Here is an 11,574-nt window from a genome sequence, read left to right on the forward strand (position 1 = left end):
ATTATCCAAATTCAAAGAATTCAAACCAATCACAAATTCCAGAGGTCGACGAACGAGTTAAAAGAATGTCGACATCTTTTGACGCAATTAAAGTTCTTCTAAAAAAGAAAAAGCATACATTTTTATCTATTGATAAAGAAAGGAATCAGAATATTACTTTTATTAATGCCTATTGATCAGTGCATTAAAACAAATTGTATCCGTTTAAAAATGGAAAGTACGATTAGTATATTAATATTATACATTTAAATTCAGTATTTTTATACCAAACCAATCTTTTAAAAAAATCTCAAAATTAAGTTAGAACCTGAAGGGCGACTTTATATTCAGCCCCTTTATAATATTTTTGCCTTCGACCTGCCTGGGGTTTTTTTTACATATAGAGTGAGTGTTGAACTGAAAATTTTATAATAAGTTGTTTGGTGTTTAGGGTTTAGGGTTTATGAGTTAAAGTTTGGGTTTGGGGTTTGAGGTCTTGATTTGAAGTTCGGGGTTCGAGTTCAGGTTCATGATTCAGGAGCTGAGTTCACAATTTAGGGGTTGAGTTCAGGATTTGGGATTGAGAGTTCAGAATAAAAAAAATTATCAAAATTATGTGCTAATGACATGAAAAAATGGTTGAAATGTCATTAAATAATTCGAAAGAGACTATGAAAAATGTGATGTGAAGGATTCATAAAATAATTTCTCGAATAAATTTATAATTGTATTTGTAAGAATTGAATTTTATTTTATTTTTAATTCTCTAAACCTCTTTCGTTCATAAAATACTTTGAGGAAAAAAAGGCTTACAATGATACAATAAAAGGAAATACCATAAATCCCTCATTTCATGTCTATATACATAAGTATCGAGAAGTGTACATGATACACATTTTACATTATTAAAAGTCATTCAAAAATCAATTGACCTATCTACGAGACAAGTCACAACTTACAAAAAATTACAATGAATTTGAAGCCACACAAACAATCGAATCTATTCAAAGAAAAAGACATAGGCATATAGTCATTAAGAAAAAGTAAAATGAAAAAGTTGTATTAATGAATGTCTATACAGCTCTTGTAACCCTAAGGGTGAGTTTGGATGGGCGGTGCGTTTACCTGCGATTAGTGTAAAAATAACGGTGGCAGTGAGATTAGATACTGTAGCGATACTTAAGCGTGCGACAAAAAGTTCATATCTCTTTGTAAAAACAGCGGTGGCGGTGAGATTAGATACTAAACGCACCGCACCCAATCGCGCATCTAAACCCACCCTAAAAGTTCATATCTCTTTATAAACCCTAAAAAATTATATTAGAATTTTATAATCTATGGCATGTCCAAATACAATTTGCACTTCTAATAGTACGACGTATTGTACTTTTAAAACCCGGGCAAATATCCTAGAAAACATAGCAGCTTTATCTCATAGTACACCATTAACATCATCTTAAACTTATATTCTATATGTTTTCTACCTTATGAACAAAGAGAATGTTTCTCTACTTCTGACATTTTCCACCAACTCCAAACAAATTGATGACACTGTTTAGCTAACGTATAAGATTCCATTTTATAATACTTGACTCTTTATGTGGATTCATGGACAGATCAATGGCAAGGGTCTGTTCAACCATAGGGTCAAATACTGGGGTCCCTTTCAAGTATTTTATTACTTGAATATTTCACGTTCTTGTCCACCAGATTGGGTTTCATGTGGTAAAAAGTATTTTTGTTTAATTCATGGTTTTCATATGCCAACTCAAGCCTGGACTAACATACTACAACAACAACCATGCTATATGCTTGAAATTAAGCGTACATTAAAAAGGAATAAAGTATTTTTGTTTAACCATGCTATATGAATGTCGATTTCCTTTTGAGAATCTAATTCAAAGGTAAATTGTTGCACAATCGCAAGAAAAAAGGGGTTTGCGTAGAAGGGCATGACTAATCTCGACATTTCGTGCCCCAATCCTAACGAGTTTAGATTTGTGTCCCCTTACGTACAAAGGAGAGTATTAATTTAGTCATTCAATAATTACTAAGTTGGTTCATATATATAAACATATTCTACACTTGATATCTAACCAATGTAAGACAAAGCTTTCCATTTTTTAACATAATTCATAAGTAGCTTATTTTGAACATCAATTTCTCATTCATCACTCAACCATTTTGAGCATATGATATATTGTTGTAAAGGTCTTATGGAGTATAATATAAAGGCATAATTTTATGATTTAAATCTCCACATTTACTAATCGAAAATATACCTCAAAATTTCCAAAAATCTATTTTTTCCAACATAAATATGATTATTTTGAAATGATACATTTTAAAATACCTTAATTTCTAATTTCATTTTTAAAATATATCCATAAATTAATTTTTCAAGGTTCATAGTAAAAGACACCATTAATCCAAACTGTAAGGGATAAACTCAATTAATGCAACGAATACAAACGAATACAAAAAAAGTGGACACAATATTTACCTGAAAAAACTCAAAAATAATTATAAAATAGCTTTAAAATTTGATTTCTTTAAGGGTCATAGTGAAAGACACCATTAATCCAAACACATATATTAAAAATAAACTATTCTAAAAATAATTTAAATTATATTTATATGGATTAAATAATAATTAAAAATATTTAATATTAAATAACAATATAGTAAGGATAACAATTGAAGGGAAAGTTTATGGAAGGTGCCAAAAAAAAAGTTACCAGACAACCCTACCGGGCTTTCACACACATGCTGTTCTGTATAATAGTGAGTAATATAGATACAAAATTCTACCTCGAAAAGCACAGCTTTTAGCCCATCAGCTAGAAAGCCATGGCCTCTCAGCCCACAAAGATGTTCTCTAAAAAACTTAAAACTACTGATATCAACAAGCGGTTGACGATTCCGGGAAAAATCCTGCCTTCTTTGCCAGCCTTCAATGGAGGCCATGCAGTCATGATTCAGCTAAACTATGGGACAAAGATCTGGCCAATTTACTGCACTGTTCGGAAAAATGGGTACAAGAAACCTGTTTTGTCCGTTGGATGGAGAAAATTTGTTGCTGATAACAAACTCAAAACTGGGGATATAATCACCATGTACAAAGATTTTGAAGATGAAGATGGTGGTTCCCACTTTAGGGTTGAAGTGGAGAAGCCACCAGCTGCCAGCAAACAAGACAGGAGTCACGGGACCCTTCCTTCTTCTTCTGTTCTCGCTTTTAATGATCATGAAGTCGATGGAACCAACTCCGGAAACGAGGCAGACCGAATACCTAATAAGGCGCTTGATGATGGAGCAATCAACCTGGAGGGAGGTATCCCCATCATGGAGCTTCCAGATGTTGCAACTGACACTTTGGTTGATGGTCATGTTATTGCCAAACCGTCTGTTACGATATTTGGTGCTATTATGACTGATGAAATGAAGTGCTTGGGCATTACCAAGGGTACTGACATGGCTGAACCCTCATTCCTCTCGCCCTGTATGGCCAAACCAGAAAGAGAAATCGACTTCCTTGGTATCGCCGAGGGTGGTGATGCAATAGCCTATGGCAGTGGGCCTAGTGATGCAGCTGGAGAAGCATGTTGCAACTTTATTACTCATCATCGAAGTGTTACCTTGGACTTGGTTCTGTCGCAACCCAATCCATATGCAGGCTAGTGAAGTTAGATCTGAAAGGTAATGAAATGACTTCAACCAGTAGCAGGTATTAATCTTGGTGACATATTTAAAGGTTGGTGGTGAGTATTAATTTTAACTGTCAAATATTTATTTTTCAATTATAGGAAATGTTTTATTTGTAAGATGAATGAAGAAAAAAAAGAAGCTTAACATACCTTTTATATATATATATATATATATTATATTTTACTTGCATAATAATATCTCGTGACGACTTAACTGGTTTTTCTATAAATATTTTTCTGGGATGATTGGTTTACTAGCAATATGGTGTTTTAATTAGATATAGAGAGGAAAAGCTTCTTCATCTCCTTATCCATAAACGCATCCTTCACTGTCAGTTCGTCGACCTTTTCAACAATATAATATGGAACTAAGTATCTGTGTCTTCTATGTTTAATGTTTCATCTTTAATCTCTCAATTCTTTATAATTTCTTCAGCTACCTACATATTTTGCTGTATATGGGTAATTATTTGATATACCTGCATATTAATCCGCTTGTAAAGTGTAAAAAACTCTATGTATCAAATGATTTTCGTATGTATATTCCTAGTGTTTTCTTGCAGAAAATACATAGGTAACCAAATTTTCTTCTAGTTTTTACTCTCCCTTTCTCCAAATCCTCAAGCACCCACCTATGTACTTTCACCCCTCCCCACCTATATAGCAGAAAATACATAGGTAATAAACTTTTCTAGTTTATACTTTTGCTTTGGTGATTGTGTGATTGGGTTTGCTTATTACTAAGGGTGTTTGTTATTTTTTGGTTGTGTGGAGACTGTTGGGGTTGGTAGGTTTTTTATTCTTGTGGTGTCGAATTGGTTGCTGGTGTTAGAGTTGTATTTATTGCTGTTTCTTGGTGTCTTTTGGAGTTGTTCTTAGATGATTATTGTTAAGTTCTGGGTGATTTTAGGTGTTGGCTTTTGCTTCTTGTACCTTTCACTCAGTTTCTTGTAAAATTATTATAGATATCTTCGTCCTACAAATTCGATTATATTTGATCACTTTATTTAAAAACAAGTAAATTAGTTCTAATATATTAGATTAAAGAGCAAATTGATCTTGTTTCTTAAAAAATTCATCCATTTTCTATTATTAAAACTAGCATAGCTAACAAATAATTAAACAGTGGCACATGGTGTGCCGATGTACCTCATGTTGACATATAGAAATAAGTTTTAAATAATAGAAATTGATGAAATTTTAACAGAAAGATTAAATCTAACATATAAAAACTAATATGCACAATTTTTAATAAAGGGACAAGTCCTCTATATGCGACTTCTAATAATAATAAAAATTTTGAATGAGAAAAGAAATAAGTGTCAAAATTTTCATTAATACACAGTGAAATAATGTAATATTCAATCATAAGCTTCCAAACCTTGGTTTTGTTTTAATTTTAGTTTCTTTTAATGAAACATGGTATTATAAAATTTGGAAATTATAAATAAAAGATTTGAGTATAAACGGATAAATTTGAAGATGATGTTGTTGAGAGAAACCATTACAAACCTTAAATATGGATTGTAAAATGGACAACAAAGTTAAGCATAAGAACATTTAAAATAGCATGATACACTTAGACGAAAATTTTCGAATAAGCATTCGCCGGTGGAGGGGAATCTCGTGTCCAACGATCTTTGTTAACAACTTGCCGCGAGGACTGCACTGAATGCGTGACTGATGCAGAAAGGGCGACAGAGAGATTAAACAGTTTTAGAATCTATGGATTTCGGGTTGAAATTAATAGGGCAAGGTTTCGAGTTAGGAACACCTTTTGGAGAAGGGTGTGTAGAACATAAATTAAACTCATATCGAGGCTAGGGCTGATGAGAAGGTGAGCCGACATCTGCTTATGGAGCATGATACCATTAAGGAAGTTGAAACAAAACGGGTTGTTGTGCAAGATGTGGTCGATACGAATAAACTTAATTGGCTGGAACACTGTGCTATTGCTTGGATTGAAGATGGGTCGTCCTCGTATTCTTTAAAGGAAAACTTCTGTCAGAAGGAATTGATGGGGTGAATATTTTTAAGCTTTCTGGACGTTCGATCTTGATTTTGTTCAAGGACAATGACTTGTTTCAATCTTTCGAAGACTCAAATTGGGAGTAAAGGGACCTTCCAAAGCAATGCGTGCCACTGGGGGAAGTTCCTTAGAGTAGACAACGATACTGAAAATGGGATCTCATTATTTGATGAAAATTCAATCTACTTGTGATTCAGAAGTAGATTTGCGTGATATTGAGGGAAGTTGAAGAAGTAACTATGACTTGGATTATGAGGAAGCAATTTGATTTGGCTATGGATGATTGAGCTGAAGAAGGGGGATTGACTTGGCAGATGGATGAGTCAGAAGTTGATGGAGTCCAGATTTAATGGGCATGCCATTGTTTCATGGGTTGGAGCTTGGGGCGTTCTTTGTTTATTTTGGTCAGGCCATCGAAGCTTGCTTTGATTGGAGTTGATTGATTTTGCGAGTGCAAACTTGTTCCTTATGTGGGTTGAAGCTAAAGAGTATGAAGTTGTTTTTTACGTTTAATCGGGCGTTTTGTTGATAAGTGGTGCAGTTTGCTATTTGGGCTGACGAGGTCTGTTGGTTGGTAAGGTTTCGAGTGAGTTGTTTCAATGGAATTATCTTTTAATTTGTAGGAGTCTCTTTATTCAAGTGCTCTTTTCGGATGGAAGGGTGGTCTTACAACGTCCAAGTTGCTGCAAATTCGACGCTGAGTTGTATGCATGCTGGCACAGGTTCTTAGTCCAATGGTATTGGGGTCTCTCTGTTAGGTCAAGGTGATAAGTGGAGTGGGAAAGGAAGGTTGTTTTATAGGTGTTTTGGACTGTTTTCAGGTGTTTGATTTTTTTATAATAATTTTTTGAAGTTCTTACTAATATGTTAGTACTTGGTGTTTACCCATATTTATAATATTTAATGTTATTTTAATATTTATTTTTAAAAAAATTAAGATTTAATGATCAATTAAACCCTCAACGTCGAACATTAGTTTGCCATGTTAGGTTTAATGACTCGTCTAGGGTTTCGATGAAAAACTAAATTCAAGGGATCCAATTGAATACACTTTTTCTCTAAAGTTTATTGTATTCATAATAAAACCTCTAAAAGAAAAAAGTTACAAGGAAGAAATACACACCTAAAAGCACTTTATGCAGAACAGCATATATGTGTGTGATATATTGTATTGCAAATTTTGTGATTGTGTAATTAATTTATTGAGATATTAGGAAATAGATGAATTGTGTGTTTTTTTGGTGAATTATAGTAATAAGGTAAAATCTGAACAATCGATGCGACTAGTGCAACTTAAATTCAGGTCACACCTAGAACAATGAATACCCTAGATCATCAGGTCATTACATGAAATTTAAATATGTGAACGTTTTGATTTAAATAAAATGATGTTTATAATTTTTGTCAAATATTTATTTGACACAAATTTAAACCATAGATCTTATCCGTTATATTAAATATAAAAATAGGTAAAGTGACTCTCACCATGAATATTTTAAATACAAAGAATATCTTATCATGATGACTCTGATTACTTTAGATGCACCCTATACGTTTTGGATGTATGCATCTTAAATACGAAGACTATCTTACCATGATAACCCTTTTCTTTTATTTTCCTTTTTTTCTTTTTAAGTATTTTATGAACGAAGGCAATCATCATAAATCCATTCACTTAGAAGCACTAGAAAACAACGATGACACCAACCAAAAACAGACAAATAAAATCAACAATACAATAACAAAAGCCAAACAACCCTTAGAACCCTTGTAAGGAAACCATTACAAAACACAACCCTCTTGCAACAACTAGAAAATCAAAACATTAATATAACAAACAACTCACCTCAATAACTTTAAAAAGAAAATCCACAACTGTATGTTGGCCTAATAATGAGGTTCCCCACCCAGATGTGATATGGGTTTAAGTTGCGTTAAACGCGTTGTTCTATAAATCTGTATGTTAACCTAATAATGAGGGTATTTCCTCATCCAGATATGATATGAGTTCGAGTTGCGTTAACCACGTTATTCTTCTCTCATAATTCAAAAATATTTTCCATTTAGAAGCAATTGCAATTAAAAGTTAAAAGAAAATAACAATCAAAATAGAAAAAGAGGAAGAAGAGTACCTTAACAATCTATATTAAGTCTTCTCCCTGTAATTTGCGCCAGCTCCTTTATCACCACTTCTTCATTATCAATCACACGTAAACCCTCCTTTTATTCTTAATCCCCAGTCGAGCAATTCTTGGCTCATCAATTAAAGGATCTCCCCTTTATTTGCTTAAAAAAATTTTTCTTCTAAGACCTCAACATCCCATTCTCTCCGTTCCTATCCTTCCAAATAAAATAAAATAAACTTGATTGCTTTACCAAACCCACTTTCGAAAGTTCGAAAGAATCGTCCATTAAAATAACCAAGAACATATACTAACAGCTCTACTAATTGAAAGCAACATATTCCAACACCTTGAAAGAGACTCATCCTCACATCATTAACATTCCAATAATTTCTTACTTCATCCTTATTGTAATTTTATTTTTAGAATATTATTTAGTTCAAATTTAATATTAAAATTATTTTACCAAATAAGTTGTACTTGAATTGGTGTTCAAAAATTTAACTCCTATGCAAATATTGTCGACATTGGCTTGATTCTAGTCATAACTTTCCTCACTTTTAAATTGAAGGAAAGAACACACTTAAATACACTCAAATTTATGTTTTACTTATTATTACAATAACAACAATATTAATTAAATTAAAACTCAACTGAAAACGTGATTATCACCTGCTTAATTAACATAATCCATTAAACATACCCAACAAACAACAATTAGGAAGTGAATGTCTTTTTATTTTTATTAGTAATTAACTACTTAAGAAGAGAATCAGAGTCTTAATATTCAAATAGATATGTTTTGCTTATATGTATGTAATAAAATACATAGCTCATTTTAATGCCGGAAGTTGTGAGAAATAGCATAATTTTCAAAATTTTAGATAATTTTTTTACTTTCACCCTTTAGAAATTTAAAATTTTACTCTAATCCCTCAGCTTAATATGTGCCACATGTTGATTTAAGTCTACATCTCTATGATCGAACATCATTAGGTGTTTAAAGTATATTACGAGTTTATGTGTGTGGAAATCGGGTTGGAAGAAATTGAATTAATGAAATTAAGAGTGGTTATGTTTTGATTTTAAATTAAAATTGTAAAGATTATGTAAAATGAGTTTATCTGGTTTAATGGTTAAGTGTTGTGCTTTTGTGTGGGAGGTTTTGGGTTTAAATTCTTTCTCTTCCATTTTTGTTAAGTTTTGTCCAACCTCTTGCCTTTGATATTAGAGTTATATGTTATTTTTGTTAAACTGATGACTAGAGTAAGTATGTTGGTTTAGTGGTAAGGCTTACCTTTAGGTTTTGTATTTGAATCCTCACGTGTGTAAATTGAAATTTTTTATTTATTTTAAATTCTGGGAAAAATCAAATAAGGATAAGGTATATGATATTGAGATTAGTGGGGAAGTAGTTAGTTTTTAAGAATTTTTATCTTTGAAATTCTAAACTTTTTTCCTCAAAGTCCTCCACATTCTGCCGTACACTTCTTGCTACACTATTCAATTTATTTATTTTTTTCTCTCCTCTCTTTCATGCTCCATTTCTGAAATTTTCATTCTTTATGCTTTAGAAGTTTTGTTGTTTTTCTTTCTCGTTTTTCCATACGGTTGCCTCTTGTGTTATTCCATTCGTACGTTGTGGAAGCTCTGTCACTTCTTTGAGTAAGTGTGGTGGTTGTTTATTTCAGGAAGGTGGTTTTTGGGTATTTGATTTGAGAAATTTTTAGTCAGTGGTACTTGCGTTTTGATAACTCTCTTTGGTGTGGGAATCTGTCAGGTGAGGTTTGTGAATCGCATGACTTACTTTTGGCGAATTAGAGGTTTTTGAGGACTATCGTTTCTGTTCGGTAAGTGGTCGAATGCTGAATTAGTTACTTGGAATTAGTGTTTTGTTACTAAAATTGGTTGTTTAAATCTTGGTTTTAGGTTTAGGAATTCTTGACGTGGTGTTAGTTTCAGAAATCAGTAAGATGTGTAAAGAAAACTCGAGAAAATAGCAAACGGCGAATGCCAAAAGACTATACTGTTGACATCATACAGTCGTGTAACAGGTTATGTGCTAGATCATGTGTGACACACGGTCTAGAGTATTTGGGCCACAAGAGCATGTGTGAGGCCATGTGAGCCACACGGGCTAGCTAATATTTTTATAAAATATTATTTATTCAATACTTACCATTTGGTAAGTTACGGAGGTAGAGATTTATCGATAGAAGAAAGGAGCAAAAAATTTGAACATCGAAATCATGGACCTCAACTAACACGCAGCAAGCACAATGCCTCAACGCCTAAATACACGCACTCCCGCTCCGAGCTCTAGTGCCCTTGCAGCCCGGTCCTTGAGTGACTTAAGCTTGACGCCATTGCGCTCAAGATAAGGTGCCCCAATACCACTAGCACACCCTTATGCGCGATTGGACCGTTATTCGTTGGCACACTTGTGTCAAGGCAACACCCCAGCGCCTCAATGAGATGTATGCCATTGCCATATGTTTTATCATTTGATCATGTTTTGTTCCAGGTGGTCGTGGCTCCGGTTTTGCTCGGTTCTTATCTACAAAGAACATTTCCTTTGGTGGTGAAAATGATTACACCATTTCCTCCTTTATTTGCCGTTTTACTTTCATCGCTACTTGCATGCAGGTTATTCGTTCATCGAAATTTATCTATTGGATACTCACTGGTTTTAGTTTTTACCTTCCATTCATTATTCCCTCTAACTTCTGGTTTCCGGGATTCCTTGCCAGCGTTTTCTCGGGAAATGTCGTCCGTTTTAAGTCCTCAATAGTTAATGCATCATTAGCTTCCAATGCCTCTTTACGGAGACCACGTTGCCGTAATACTTTCCGTGATGTTGCTACATTTTACGGGTTTCTTTGTAGGGTGAGAATCACTAACTTGCTCCTCGTTTTTATTACACTCGGTACAAACTTCCAACGAAACTAAGGAAGGACTCGACTTCACCATTTTCAGGTACATATCAGCAGCCATTTGTAGATTCCGAGAAGCAGAGCGGCGAGCAATATCAATCGAGGTACGCATCTCTGAGTTTTATACCAAATCCTTTATGAACTTTTCAAATATTGCATTACATGTATTTGATGAAATCTCCCACCCAGGTTGGCATGCAAAATTCTTCATTAGGAGTGGTATTGGCGACAACTCATTTCACTTCTCCGGTGGTAGCGTTACCGTCCGCCATGTCGGCAGTGATTATGAATATAATGGGTAGCAGTTTAGGCTTCTTTTGGAGACAGATTAGTGGTTCAAAACAGGAACTTGAAGATCAAGAGTGAGGTTGAACTTGAAAATTGAAACCCACCCTTTTTTTTCTTTCTTCATCTTCATCATTTTGTATGTATGTATGTATGTATGTAATCATCAAAGTCAATGATGTGTGTATTTTACATCGAAAGGGAAATCTAAATAACATGTTTTGCATTAATCAGAATGGCAATGGCAGCCATAAATGATTAACCTTTATTCTCACTTATCAATTATTAAAAAATTTAAAACAAATGTGTAATAAAGAAGAGATTATTTATATATATATATCAATCAACTTGCTAAAATTACAAGAGACAAGACTGCAAGTCTACGGTTACTTCTATTCAACAATTGTTTTAAAATTATTAGCTAAATTTAAGGAAAGTCGTTGAATAGCCGTCTTAGCTCAGCCGGTAGAGCGCGTGTCTTTTAACCCAGTCGGCGCCTTCTGTTAAATTTTTCATTT

General features: G+C 33.6%; 1 non-coding gene across 1 annotated transcript in view; it reads left to right on the top strand.

Annotated features, from left to right (window-relative positions):
• The window catches only part of LOC105779378 (probable sodium/metabolite cotransporter BASS1, chloroplastic), a 32,712-nt gene extending 21,426 nt beyond the window's left edge, over positions 1-11,286 (top strand). The window contains exons 5-8 of the transcript XR_008195433.1: positions 5,443-5,449; positions 10,645-10,724; positions 10,815-10,875; positions 10,961-11,286. This is a non-coding gene — a transcript (probable sodium/metabolite cotransporter BASS1, chloroplastic). The remainder of the gene's footprint in view (positions 1-5,442; positions 5,450-10,644; positions 10,725-10,814; positions 10,876-10,960) is intronic.
• Positions 11,287-11,574: the final 288 nt, after the last annotated feature.

Source organism: Gossypium raimondii, chromosome 4 (assembly GCF_025698545.1).
Source record: "Gossypium raimondii isolate GPD5lz chromosome 4, ASM2569854v1, whole genome shotgun sequence".
Classification (NCBI taxonomy): Eukaryota; Viridiplantae; Streptophyta; class Magnoliopsida; order Malvales; family Malvaceae; genus Gossypium; species Gossypium raimondii.